Raw genomic sequence first — 12,068 nt, 5'->3', positions numbered from 1 at the left:
GTTTATGTCATTGTGGATCGCGGTCGCGTGGTATCATTCGTGATCGCGTGGTTGGATTATTCTGAGCATCGCGCTCGCGTGAGGGTATACGCGATCGCGTAGTGTAAATTATGGGTTGTGCTTCGCGATCGCGAGGGGTTTTCCACGATCGCGATTAAGTAAAAGTGAGAGCTGGGCAGAATGTTTTAAAAGCTCATTTCCGCGAATTTGAGGCTAAGTTCCTCCATTATTGGTCAATTTTGAAGCTTTTTGAAGAGGATTGAAGAGGGATTCAAGGGGAATCACCTAGAGGTAAGATTCTTGGACTAAAAACTCGATTATTATGTGAATTCCACCTAGAAAATCATGAAAACTAAGCCTAAAATCGGAGAGCTAGGGCTTGAGAAATTGGATTTTTGATTTGGGATTTGATGGACCATTTGGGGTCGGATTTGAGAACTTTTGAAATGTATAAACTCGTAGGGAGATAAGGAATCTAATGATGGGAAAATTTTTGAGTTTTGAGAAGTGGGCCCGGGGCTCGGGTTTTGCTAATTTTGGGATTTTTGGTATTTTTCGATTGTTCTCGCATGGGCTTTGTTCTCTTAGCATATTGTGACGTATTCGTTCTGATTTTGGATAGATTCGATGCGCGTGGAGGCCAATTTGAGGGGCAAAGGCATCGTGAACTAGAGATTTCGCCGGTTTGATGTGAGTAATGATTGTAAATGATGTTCTGAGGGTTTGAAACCCCGAATTTGCATATCGTAGTGCTATGTTGAGGTGAGACACATGCTTGATGACAAGTGTGGGATCGTGCACTATTGGAGATTGTGACTTGGTCCGTTTCGGTTGATGATTTTACCGCGTATTTGACTGAAATTATTTGCTATCATCATGATTTGGGCTGAATGCCATATTTGGGCTTCGTTCCAACTATTTGAACCCTTCAGGGGTTTTTATTATATTTCCTCACCGTGTTGATTTTTATACTTGAACTCAGTCATGTTAATTTCCATTGTTTTACTACTCGGCCATGTTCACTCAGTTTTAAAACTTAAATGATATTTTAAATGATGTTTGAGCTGAGAAACACTATTTTACTATTGCTTGAGAGACTTGTGATGATTTTTGACTGATTAGGCCGAGGGCCTATATTGTGAGGAAACACTGATACTGATTTAAGGTCGAGGGCCTGAGATATATATGCCACAAGGTGGCTTGACTGATATGAGGTCGAGGGCCTAGATTTGATGCCACGAGATGGCTTGATATTGCGCTTGGGCCGTAAGGGGCCCTTCCAGGAGTCTGCACACCCCAGTAAGCGCGGGTAACCATTGTGATGAGAGATATAGCCCGAGGGGCTGATATTGTTCTATGTGATAGCCCGAGGGGCTGGTACTATTCTGAGATATTACCCAAGGGGCGGATTAGATGACATTGTGGTCGAGGGGCGAACCTTATGTGTTTATCTTTCATATTTGACTGCCATTTACCTGTTTAATTGTGTATTTATGCCCGAGGGGCGGATTTCTGTGCTTATATGCACTAATTGTTTTGCATTCATTTGCGTAACTATTGAAAAAGTCATTTTCAAAGAAGTTTAAACTGAGCTAAGATGTTTAAAGAGATTTTATAGCTTCATTGCTTTCTTACTGGTTGTTGAACTGCTTCTATACAACATGTTGATGTACTTTTCGTGATTTCTTACCATTCAGACGTTAGTTATGATTATTACTCACTGAGTTGGAGTACTCACTTTACTCCCTGCACTTTGTGTGCAGACTCAGGTATTTCTGAACTCGGTAGCGGGTAATGGCTGATCGGAGGCAGAGTCATCGGAGTCTAGCAAGGTAGCTGCTGGCATTCGCAGCACTGCTTTTCTCCTTCTTTATTTCATTAGCCTATATTTTGTATATTTCAGACTTTTCAGTTGTATTTAGACCCTAGTAGATGCTCGTGACTTGTGACACCCCGGTATCAGGCTGTGTTTGGGCTGTATTCCGCACATTATAAAATCTTATGCTTAGTCTTTGGCTTATTTACTCATGCTTAGACTGTTATAGATGTTTAACTGTTTTAAAAATCTGAATTGGGACTAGTTGGCTAGCCTTGTCTTCACGAGAGGCACCATCACGACCAGTTCCGGGTTTAGGGTCGTGACATTCACAAGATGGACCTGGTCCATGTCTAAGTTCCTTTGTCAGTCTTCAAAACTTCACATTTACTTGGGCAAACAAATTCCCCCTTTTTGACGATGACAAACTCTGTGCTTTTCACTCACTTAGGCTCTGTCAGAACTCAGCTTATTCATCTATACATAGTTAGAAAAATTTACTTATCATTAAGGACCAGGTTCATTAGGTTATAAACATTACTTATTCAGAATATGTAAAGCACAATATCTCTTCCTCTTTTTGGCATCATCGAAAAGTTGCATAAACAAAGTGTGAGTCCCAGAATTTTAACAATTACTCATGGCCACTCGGCAACTGCAAGTGCTCATGATCAATCATCAGTAATCAGTCAAACATATTTAAACTATCAAGGAAATATTAACAGTCAACAAGAGCAAAAACAGTAGATATCATTGATAGAAGATATGTTTCTATCACAATCCACAAACAGAAAGCAAAAATATTCAAAACATGAGCAAAAAGAAAGAGAAAACCCTAATTTGGGTCATTGGTGGTACTAGACAGGTTCAGGAGATAAAGGCTAGAATTCCTAAGGCTTGGGGGAGCTAGAGGGTTGGTTTTGGGCTTGGAGAAGGTTCAACATATTTTGAAGAATCCCATCATTCTTCTCCTTTTCCTTGGTGAGCTCAATTCTGAGAGCATCGCTCTCAGATTCGACCTCTGCTAAGCGAGCCTTCAGCCTAGCTATCTCAGCATCCTTGGCCCCACTTTCCTGAACTAGAGCCCTGACTTTACTGTTGATAAGTGTCTTCTTGGATGAACCAGGTTCATTGGGAATGGCATTGACTAGATAGTCACAAGCAATCAGAGTATTAATGCCAAAATGGTCCTTGCTTGTGGCCATTTCCCACTTCTTCAGAGGCACCTTGCACCGATCCAGAACAGTAGTCAGAATAAATCCATAGGGGGTGGCATGGGACTTGGAGCCATTGATAACCCTGTCCATTAGCTTGATGATAAATGAAGGCCAGTTGATTTGCCTTCCACTTTCAAGGCACTCCATCAGAACTAAGTCCATATAGTTAGCAATGTGCCTTCTTTCCTGCCTGGGCAGTAAGCACTTTTTGAAAAACTCAAAGAGGACTTTGTGTTGTGGCTTCATTTCACTCTTGTGCACAAACTTGGCCTCATTCACTTCTTCAACATCACAGAATCTCCTAGTGATTTTAAGGGCAGGAGGAAGGGAATCCAGACTTGGCCATCTTTTCCTAGTGTAGTCATCATATCCCTCAGCAGGGATGTCAAGAATCTCTCCCGGCTTCTCTGCATCAAAGGTCACTTGGACTCCTTTCACTTGGCTGGTGACTCTGCCATCCTTGACTTCTGCATTTGCCATGAATTCAATGATCTCATTCCTAGCTAGCCTTCTATCCATCTGAAGGACCATGTCCTTCCAGCCCTGAACATCTAGTGCATCAACCAAACGAACCATTCCTTGTTCCACCAAGTCTTTCAGCAATCTTCCCTTCAAGATTTTTCTTTTGCCAAACTTGGCCAGCTTGTCTTGTTCACCATCAGACTCACTCTCTTCTTCACCACTCATTCCTCATCTTCAGTAATTCTAACTTATTTGTTTTTCACTGCAGACCTTGTCCTCTTGGCCAATGAAGGTTCAGCAGCCTTAGACACAGATGAAAACTTCTTAGAAGAAGTCTTGGTCTTTTGGGCTTGAGTGTTTGAACCTCCATTGTTGTATGTTGCTCCTGATGGACCTTTTCCATATCCTCAACATCAACAACTTTAGAGGACTCTGCAACCTTACCTTTTCCTTTATCCATCCTCTTCTTCTTGCTTTCAGCCAAAGCCTTTTGTAATTCACTCTCTGTTTTGCCCTACTTTGTGTGACTCTTCCCTTTGGCAAGGGAATTTCAGCAGTTTTTGGGAAAGAAGCCTTTATTTTCTTGGAAGGTTTTTGCAATGCTGGGGGCTTTTGGTGTTGGAGTTTTCCTTTTCTTTGGATCATAACTAGCACCTACTTTCTTTAGAAGGTCTGCTAGGGTCTCCTCAATAGATGAACCAGGTTCATCTGGCTGTGAACTTAGATTAACCAACCCTTCAGCAGCCTCCCCTGAACCACTTCTCCCTGACTTCTTGCCACTTTCTTCCATAGTTGCATATTCAATCCCACAAATAGCAGGTACCATCAATTCAGAAGTGGATGAAGAGCCAGCCACTCCTTTCCATTTTCCCTTCACATCATTACATACACCCTCTCTCTCTTTTTCTTTTTCATTTTTATTTTTACCTCCTCTCCTTCCCAATTCAAGCAATTCCACATTATTGACAGACCCAACCAAAATAAACCTATTTTCTAAATTTTTAGCCAAAGAAGAACGTACCTCAGAAAAGGAGTTTTGACCCTTCTTAGAGTCAGAAGACCCAGTTCCTTCCCCCTCACTCGCAGATTTGAACGAATTGTCTGAGTTCTCAGAATCTAGGGCTTGGCTTGTCTTCAATTTCTTGTTCAATTTATTTGAAAGAGCACCAGTTGCCACCATTTTGTGAGCAAGCATTTTTACTCACCTTCTTCTAGGTTGAGGAGTCGTGCTGGGTGGAAGAGGTGTGGAGGAAACAGAAGGGGGGGGTGGAGGAGCTCCTGGATTATCTTGAGGGATCGACATTGTAACTAATTTCTTGAGAAAGTTTGTGAGTTAGGATTTTGGAAGAAAGAACAATTTAGAGTGAAATAGATTTTTGACGGTTTGGAATAATGAGGGTGACAGAGGGTGATAATGGGTATTTAAAGAAAGAAACCTATTTAATGACTAATGGTAGCTTTTAGCACTCAATTAGAGGTCTAATCAACCTGAAATTTCAGGTTGAATGAACGGTTAAGCTTCCCTAGATTTTAGGCATTTTGTGTGGTGAGAACTCTAGTAGAGACGGAACTGGTTCAAAAAATAAACGGATAGGATTTTCTGAAGTTTTTGAACATAGGTAGGACTCTTCTCATGATTTAAATATTTATATTTCTAATTGTGTAGAGTATAGAAAACATACCTCGTTATTCAGATGACCAATACTCATGAACCAGGTTCTTCATTTAGAATTCTCTTAATCATACCTCAATTTACCAAAATAGAGAAAATTTTGTTAGAGATCAGTGAGTCGTATCAACACATGTCACATGAGTATACTATTTACAGTATGAAACTGAGTAAAAATTAATCTAGATGTTTAGAAAAGTTCCAGATTTCCTAGCAAAAAACAATTTTTTTTTTCATTTTTTTCATTTTTCATTCATTGTGCATTCTGAGTCGGTCCCATTAGGTGATCTTAATCATCCCTAATTCTAACATGTTCCTTTCAAAGCTTTCTCTACTCAGTGCTTTAGTAAAGATGTCAGCAATTTGTTTATCAGTAGCACGAAATTCTATAGTTATCAATCCTTTCTCATAGTTGTCCCTTAAAAAGTGATGTCTAACATCTATGTATTTAGTCCTCTTATGATGAATTAGGTTCTTGGTCATACTTATAGCACTAGTGTTACAAAAGATAGGGATGCAACCAACTTCAATGCCAAAATCCATCAGCTGCTATTTAATCCACAACAGTTGAGCACAACAAGAGGCAGCAACAACATATTCATCCTCAGCAGTGGATAAGGACACTGAGTTCTGCTTTTTAGTGGCGCATGATACCATACATGAACCAAGAAAATGAGGCATACTTGAGGTGCTTTTTCTATTCACAAGTAAACCTGCATAGTCAACATCAGCTTATCCTACTAGATTAAAGTTATTACCTTTGAGATACTAAAGACACAGATCAGTAGTGACTTTCAAGTATCTCAATATTCTCTTGACAGTAGTCAAGTGAGATTCCTTTGGATTTGCTTCAAATCGAGCACAAAGCCCTACACTGAAAACGATGACAAGTCTGCTAGCAGTAAGATACAAAAGTGAACCAATCACACCCTTATGCAACTTCTGATCAACAGATGAACCATGTTCATCTATGTCTAATTTAGTAGCTATTGCAATGGGTGTGTCTATTTCTTTTGATTCATCCATTTTAAACTTCTTAATCAACTCTTTTTCATATTTCTGCCGATGGATCTGTTCCATTTGGGTTTTGTTTGATCTGTAAGCCTAAGAAAAAGTTAAGCTCACCCATCATACTCATTTCAAACTCACTCCCCATTAATTTGGCAAATTCCTTACTCAGTTTGTCCGTGGTTGCCCCAAAAATTATGTCATCAACATATATTTGTACTACAAGAAGGTCCTTACCTTTTTCCCTCAAGAATAGAGTACTGTCAATTTTACCTCTCTTGTAGCCATGTTCAAGCGGGAATTTGGACAGTCGTTCATACCATGCTCTAGGAGCCTGCTTGAGTCCATAGAGAGCCTTGTCTAATTTGTACACATGTTCCGGACACTCCTTGCTCTCAAACCTCGGAGGTTGTTTGACAAACACTTCTTCCTTTAGGTAGCCATTTATGAAGACGCTTTTGACATCCATATGATGAAGAGTAAATTCCATGTGTGCTACAAAGGCTATGAGGGGTGTTATTACTTCCAATCTTGCAACTGGACAAAGGTCTCATCATAGTCTATGCCTTCTTCCCGACTGTAACCTTGAACCACCAACCTTCTCTTGTTCCTTGTAATAGTTCCATCTTCATCAAGCATGTTTCTAAAGACCCATTTAGTGCCAATTACTGATCTGTCCTTGGGTCTTGGAACCATATGCCAAACTTGACTTCTTTCAAACTGATTGAGTTCATCTTGCATTGCATTTACCCAATCTGCATCCTGCAAAGCCTCAGCAACATCTTTAGGTTCAATAAGAAATAAGAAAGCGTCAAAAGCACACAGATTCTTTAATTGTTATATTATTTTAAATCAAGAGGTTGGATCAATAATTATGTTCTCAATGGGATGAGAACTTTGATACTTGTAAGGTTTCACAACCAACTGGTTTCTGTTTGATGTTTCTCCATGTTCTGTTGCTCAGGAACAGGCTCATGGACAAGTTTCATTTGGGGATTAGTTTCAGTTCTTCTTTGTTCAGTCCCCCCTGTCAGGTTGCCCTGGATGGAAGAACCTGTTCCATCACATGTTCCTTCTTTTGGTGCAGTTTCAGCTTGAGCTGTGACTTCACTCAACTCTTTTACCAACCCAATAGCTTCTTCTTCATGTTCCTGTCTCTCAGAAAGAATGTTAGTTTCACCAAAAACTACATGTACACTTTCTTCTACATACAAAGTTCTTTTGTTGTACACCTTATAAGCTTTGCTATGTGAAGAATATTCCAAGAATACTCCCTCATTACTTTTGGGATCAAACTTACCTAGGGAGTCTTTTCCATTATTGTGCACAAAGAACTTGTATCCAAATGCCCTAAGATGGGATATATTTGGTTTTCTCCCTTTAAGTAACTCATAGGGAGTCTTCTCTATAAGAGGTCTACTCATGCACCTATTAATGATGTAACATGCAGTATTTACAGCCTTTTGCCCAGAAGCTATGGGGTAGTTTACTGGAAAGAAGCATAGTCATAGCCATATCTTCAAGAGTCCTATTCTTTCATTCAACTACTCCATTTTGTTGAGGAGTCCTAGGGGCAGAGAAATTATGATCTATACCATGCTCATCACAAAATTCAGCAAACTTAGCATTTTCAAATTCAGTTCCATGATCAGACTTAATTGATGCAAGTTGATTACTTAGTTGTTTCTGAATTTTTCTAACAAAGGTAGTAAACATGTCAAATGCTTCATCCTTAGATGTTAAAACAATACCCAAGTAAACCTAGAGTAATCATCAACAAGTACCATCACATATTTCTTACCACCTTTGCTCAATGTTCTCATTGGACTACAGAGATCCATATGAACCAGTTTCATCGTCCTGGTCGTGCTTACCACTTTCTTGCTTATAAAAGAGGATCTTACATGCTTCCCCCTTGCACAAGCCTCATAAACTTTGTCTTTATTGTACTTGATGTTAGGTAACCCTATCACTAGGTCCTTGGAGTCTAATTTGTTGAGTTGATTTAGACTTGCATGACAAATTCTTTTGTGCCACATGAGGGGATCATTGTCCAGCATACTCAAGCAAGTGAAATCATTTTCTGAAAGAGTGGACAAATCTACAATGTAAATACTATTAACTCTTTTTTCCTGCAAAATAATCTTGTCACTGGTAAGATTAATCACAAAACATTTAGTAGATATGAATGCTACCAAGTTACCTTTGTCACACAGTTGTGATACACTGATTAGGCTATATTTCAAGCCATCTATCAAGTAGATATTCTCAATGGAATGTGAGACTGTCTTACCTACCTTTCCAACCCCAATGATCTCACCTTTCTTCCCATTTCCAAAGGAGACATTACCTCCTTTTAGGTCCTCAAGTGAAAGGAACTGGTTCTTATTTTCAGTCATATGCTTTGAGCAACCACTATCCATGTACCATATTTGGCTACTTCCCTTCACTTGGACTTTTTAAATAAAATCAGGGGTTAGTCATAGGAACCCAAACTAGTTTGGATCCCTTTCTATAGGCAAAGGGGTGAATTAAATTCTTTTTAGCCCATCCAGGCAGCATATTTTTCTCTTGAACAAAGGTTTTATTCTTTTGACTGGCCTTTTCTTTTGCATTACATTCACTTTTGTAATGACCAGTCTTGCCATAGTGTGTGCAGATTTTGCTCTCAGGAAGTGTGATGTACTTGCTTTTGGGATCCCACTTAGGTGTTGGGGTCCCATAGCCAAGTCCTCTCTTATTGCTACTGTGGTGCTCTTGTACCCAAGATAGTGCATCAGAGGACTTATTCTATTTGCAAGTTTTGTCTAGTTCATGCTTCACCTTGCCCAGATTTTCTTTTAGGATTCTTATCTACTCATCTTTCTTATACAGCTCATCCTTCATTTTTCCTAGATTTTCTTCTAAGGTGAGATGTGTGTGATCAGCTTTCTTCTTACCTATTCCTAATTTTAATTTTAAATTTTCAGACAGTGGTGTCAAGTTCAAGAACATGGTTCTTCAACTCAGTATTTTTACTATCACTTTCACTAGCCCTGAGTTCCAGATTTTTGCACTTGGCTTTTAGGATCACACATTCCCTAGACAGCTGTTCCTTCTCATTGTTTATGACCTCAAACTCATCAATGAAGTCTAGCAGTAATTCAGATAGCCTTTCTTTATACAAAAATTTAATCTTGTCTTTGAGATGAATCACACTTACCTCTTGTTCATCATCTGATTTTCCAATGGTCATAAGTGCTTGTTCATCTCCAGTTTCATCTTCTGAATCCTCATCTGAGCTTTCTCCCCAAGCAGCAACCATAGCCTTTGTTGATCATTTGTTCTTCTTGGGTTGAACATGTTCCTTCTACCTATTTTTTCATTCATCCCTTTCCTTCTTCCATTCAATTTTACACTGAGGACAATTCTTGATCATGTGGTCAGTCTTACCACATTTGTAGCAACCCTCGTTGGTCTGTTTTTCAGGAGCCCTTGGTTTGTTGAAGGTTTCACCTCTTGAAGAACCCTTTCCTCTCATTAGGTACTTAATGAAATCCCTTGTGATCATAGCCATCTCATCATCCTCTAAGTATGCACCTTCAGTTATTCCGAAAGCCAGGCTTCTTTCCTTCTTGGGTGCATCCATATTCATTGTTTTCCCTCTCACTTCATAGGGAGTGAGATTTCCAATCAGCTCATCCAACTTGAGAGTAGCAATGTTCTTTGATTCCTGAATAGCAGTGATTTTACTTTCCCAAGTTACTAGCAAGACCCTTGTCAAGATTTTCTCAACCTTGTCTTCTTCAAGGATAATTCTTCCAAGACACTTAAGTTCATTTTAGTGTTGTGAACCTTGTGTACATCTCTTGGATGGTTTCTCCTTCCTTCATGGTGAAATTCTCATATTGAGAATACAATAGTGTTCCTCTTGATCTCTTTACTTGAGGAGTTCCTTCATGGGCCACTTGTAGAGTGTCCCAGATCTCCTTAGCAGTGGTACAACTTTGAATTCTGTTGTACTCGTCTGGACCTAGTCCACACATAAGCCATTTCTTGGCCTTGGCATTCTTTTCCCATTTCTTCAAATCTTCAGCAGTACAGTCAGCTCTCGTCTTTGGCACGTCCACTCCTTTAGCATTCTTCTTTGTAGTAGCCAGGGGACCATCAGTAACAATATCCCAAAGTTCATAGTCTTCTCCTATGATGTGGTCTCTCATCCTGTTCTTCCACCAGGAATAGTATTGGCAATTAAAGAGTGGAGGCCTAGCAGTGGATTGTCCTTCTCAGTTTCCAAGTGGTTCACTCATCTTGATAGGTTCCTAAGGTGTTAGTCTCTTCAAGGATAACCTGCTCTGATACCAATTGATGTTTTTATACGTCAATACCACACAAGAGGGGGGGGGGGATAATTTGTGTGGTACACAATTTTCACTTAACTTGATTATAGAAGGACATGGTTCTTCTATGTGTTCCAACTACTACTGTTGCGGAATAACAAATACAGAAAATAAAGAACACAGAGATATTATGTGGAAAACACCTTGCTCAAAAGGTGAAAAAACCACGACCTACTTTCTAGTAGGATTTTCCCAAACTCTCCACTAAAATCACTGAGCCAAAAACTGCATTTACAAAAAAACTATTTTGTAAACCTAAGATTAACTCTAATCCCGTTGTGGCACACAACCTCAACTGTTGCGACAACTTCAAGTTAACTCTAACTTGAAAACTCTAAGTACCTAATACAATTGCTTCTATAAAAGCTGAAAGGTATAATGTAAAATCACCTACTACAATTGAACTAGAATAAAAGATAGACACTTGGAATTGGTTCTTCTATCTGGTTCAAGTAGCTTCAGGATTGCACGCTTGAATCACACATAAATTACTTGCAAAATTGCATTGCTATTTTGCTCTCAATTCACGTTTAACTTCTGCTTATGTGCATTACCTGTAAAAGAGAACAACACTGATATTTAAGGAGTTAGCAATTAGAGATTGACTAGGATACAGATGTTACTCTTCAATGGTGGAAGAGTTTTAGTTGATCTCATACTCTAACTATATCCTTTTCCTAAACTGTGTTCTTTTTGTGTAAAGAGTCTTTCTCCTTATCCAAAATGCAACCTTTTCGATCATGATCAGAAGATATTACTTCTGATAAGTTAGGTTTATCTCCTTCACGTGCATCTCACATGTTTGAGTTGATCACAACTGTGCTTCACAAGATGGACCTGGTCCATGTCTGAGTTCCTTTGTCAGTTTTCAAAACTTCACCTTTACTTGAGTCAACACCGCACCTGCGGGAAAATCACCGCATGTGCGCATTCCACTTAAGCCTAGAAGTCTCTCACCTGCGAACACCTTATAACTTCTGTGCAAGCGCTTATGCAGACATTATCCGGTTCTGCGATGCCTTCCTCGCATCGGCGAGCCCACTCCTCCGGAACATGGACCACACCTCCGGTCCATCTGGCCATGACAAAACATGCTTCTGTAGCTCGAGGGCCGCTCCCACAGCTATCACACCTCTTTTTTTCGAGGGGATAGGGAGTTTTTTCAATTAAAGTGACATTATTCGAAATGAGATTATTTATTTAATTTCAGAGCCGCCAATTGGAGTAATTTATGGTGTTCCAAGTCACCAGTTTATTTTAAACCAAAATCGAGGAAATTTGACTATGTTCTAAAAGTTTGTGAACACAGAAGACCGAGTAAATAATTCTGTTAATCCGATAAAAGGTGTTAGGCACTCCCGTGTTCTATGGTTTTAGCACGGTCTCTTTTAATCATACATGGCTTAATTTAATTGTTTTGTTTAATTACTTAGTTTTAGAACCTATGTGCATTTACTTTTTACTGCTTTTAATTATGGCGTTATGAATTTATCTTTGAAACAGATCACATGTGCGTA

Source organism: Nicotiana sylvestris, chromosome 9 (assembly GCF_000393655.2).
Source record: "Nicotiana sylvestris chromosome 9, ASM39365v2, whole genome shotgun sequence".
NCBI classification, from domain to species: domain Eukaryota; kingdom Viridiplantae; phylum Streptophyta; class Magnoliopsida; order Solanales; family Solanaceae; genus Nicotiana; species Nicotiana sylvestris.
Note: the sequence above shows the minus strand (reverse complement) of the source record.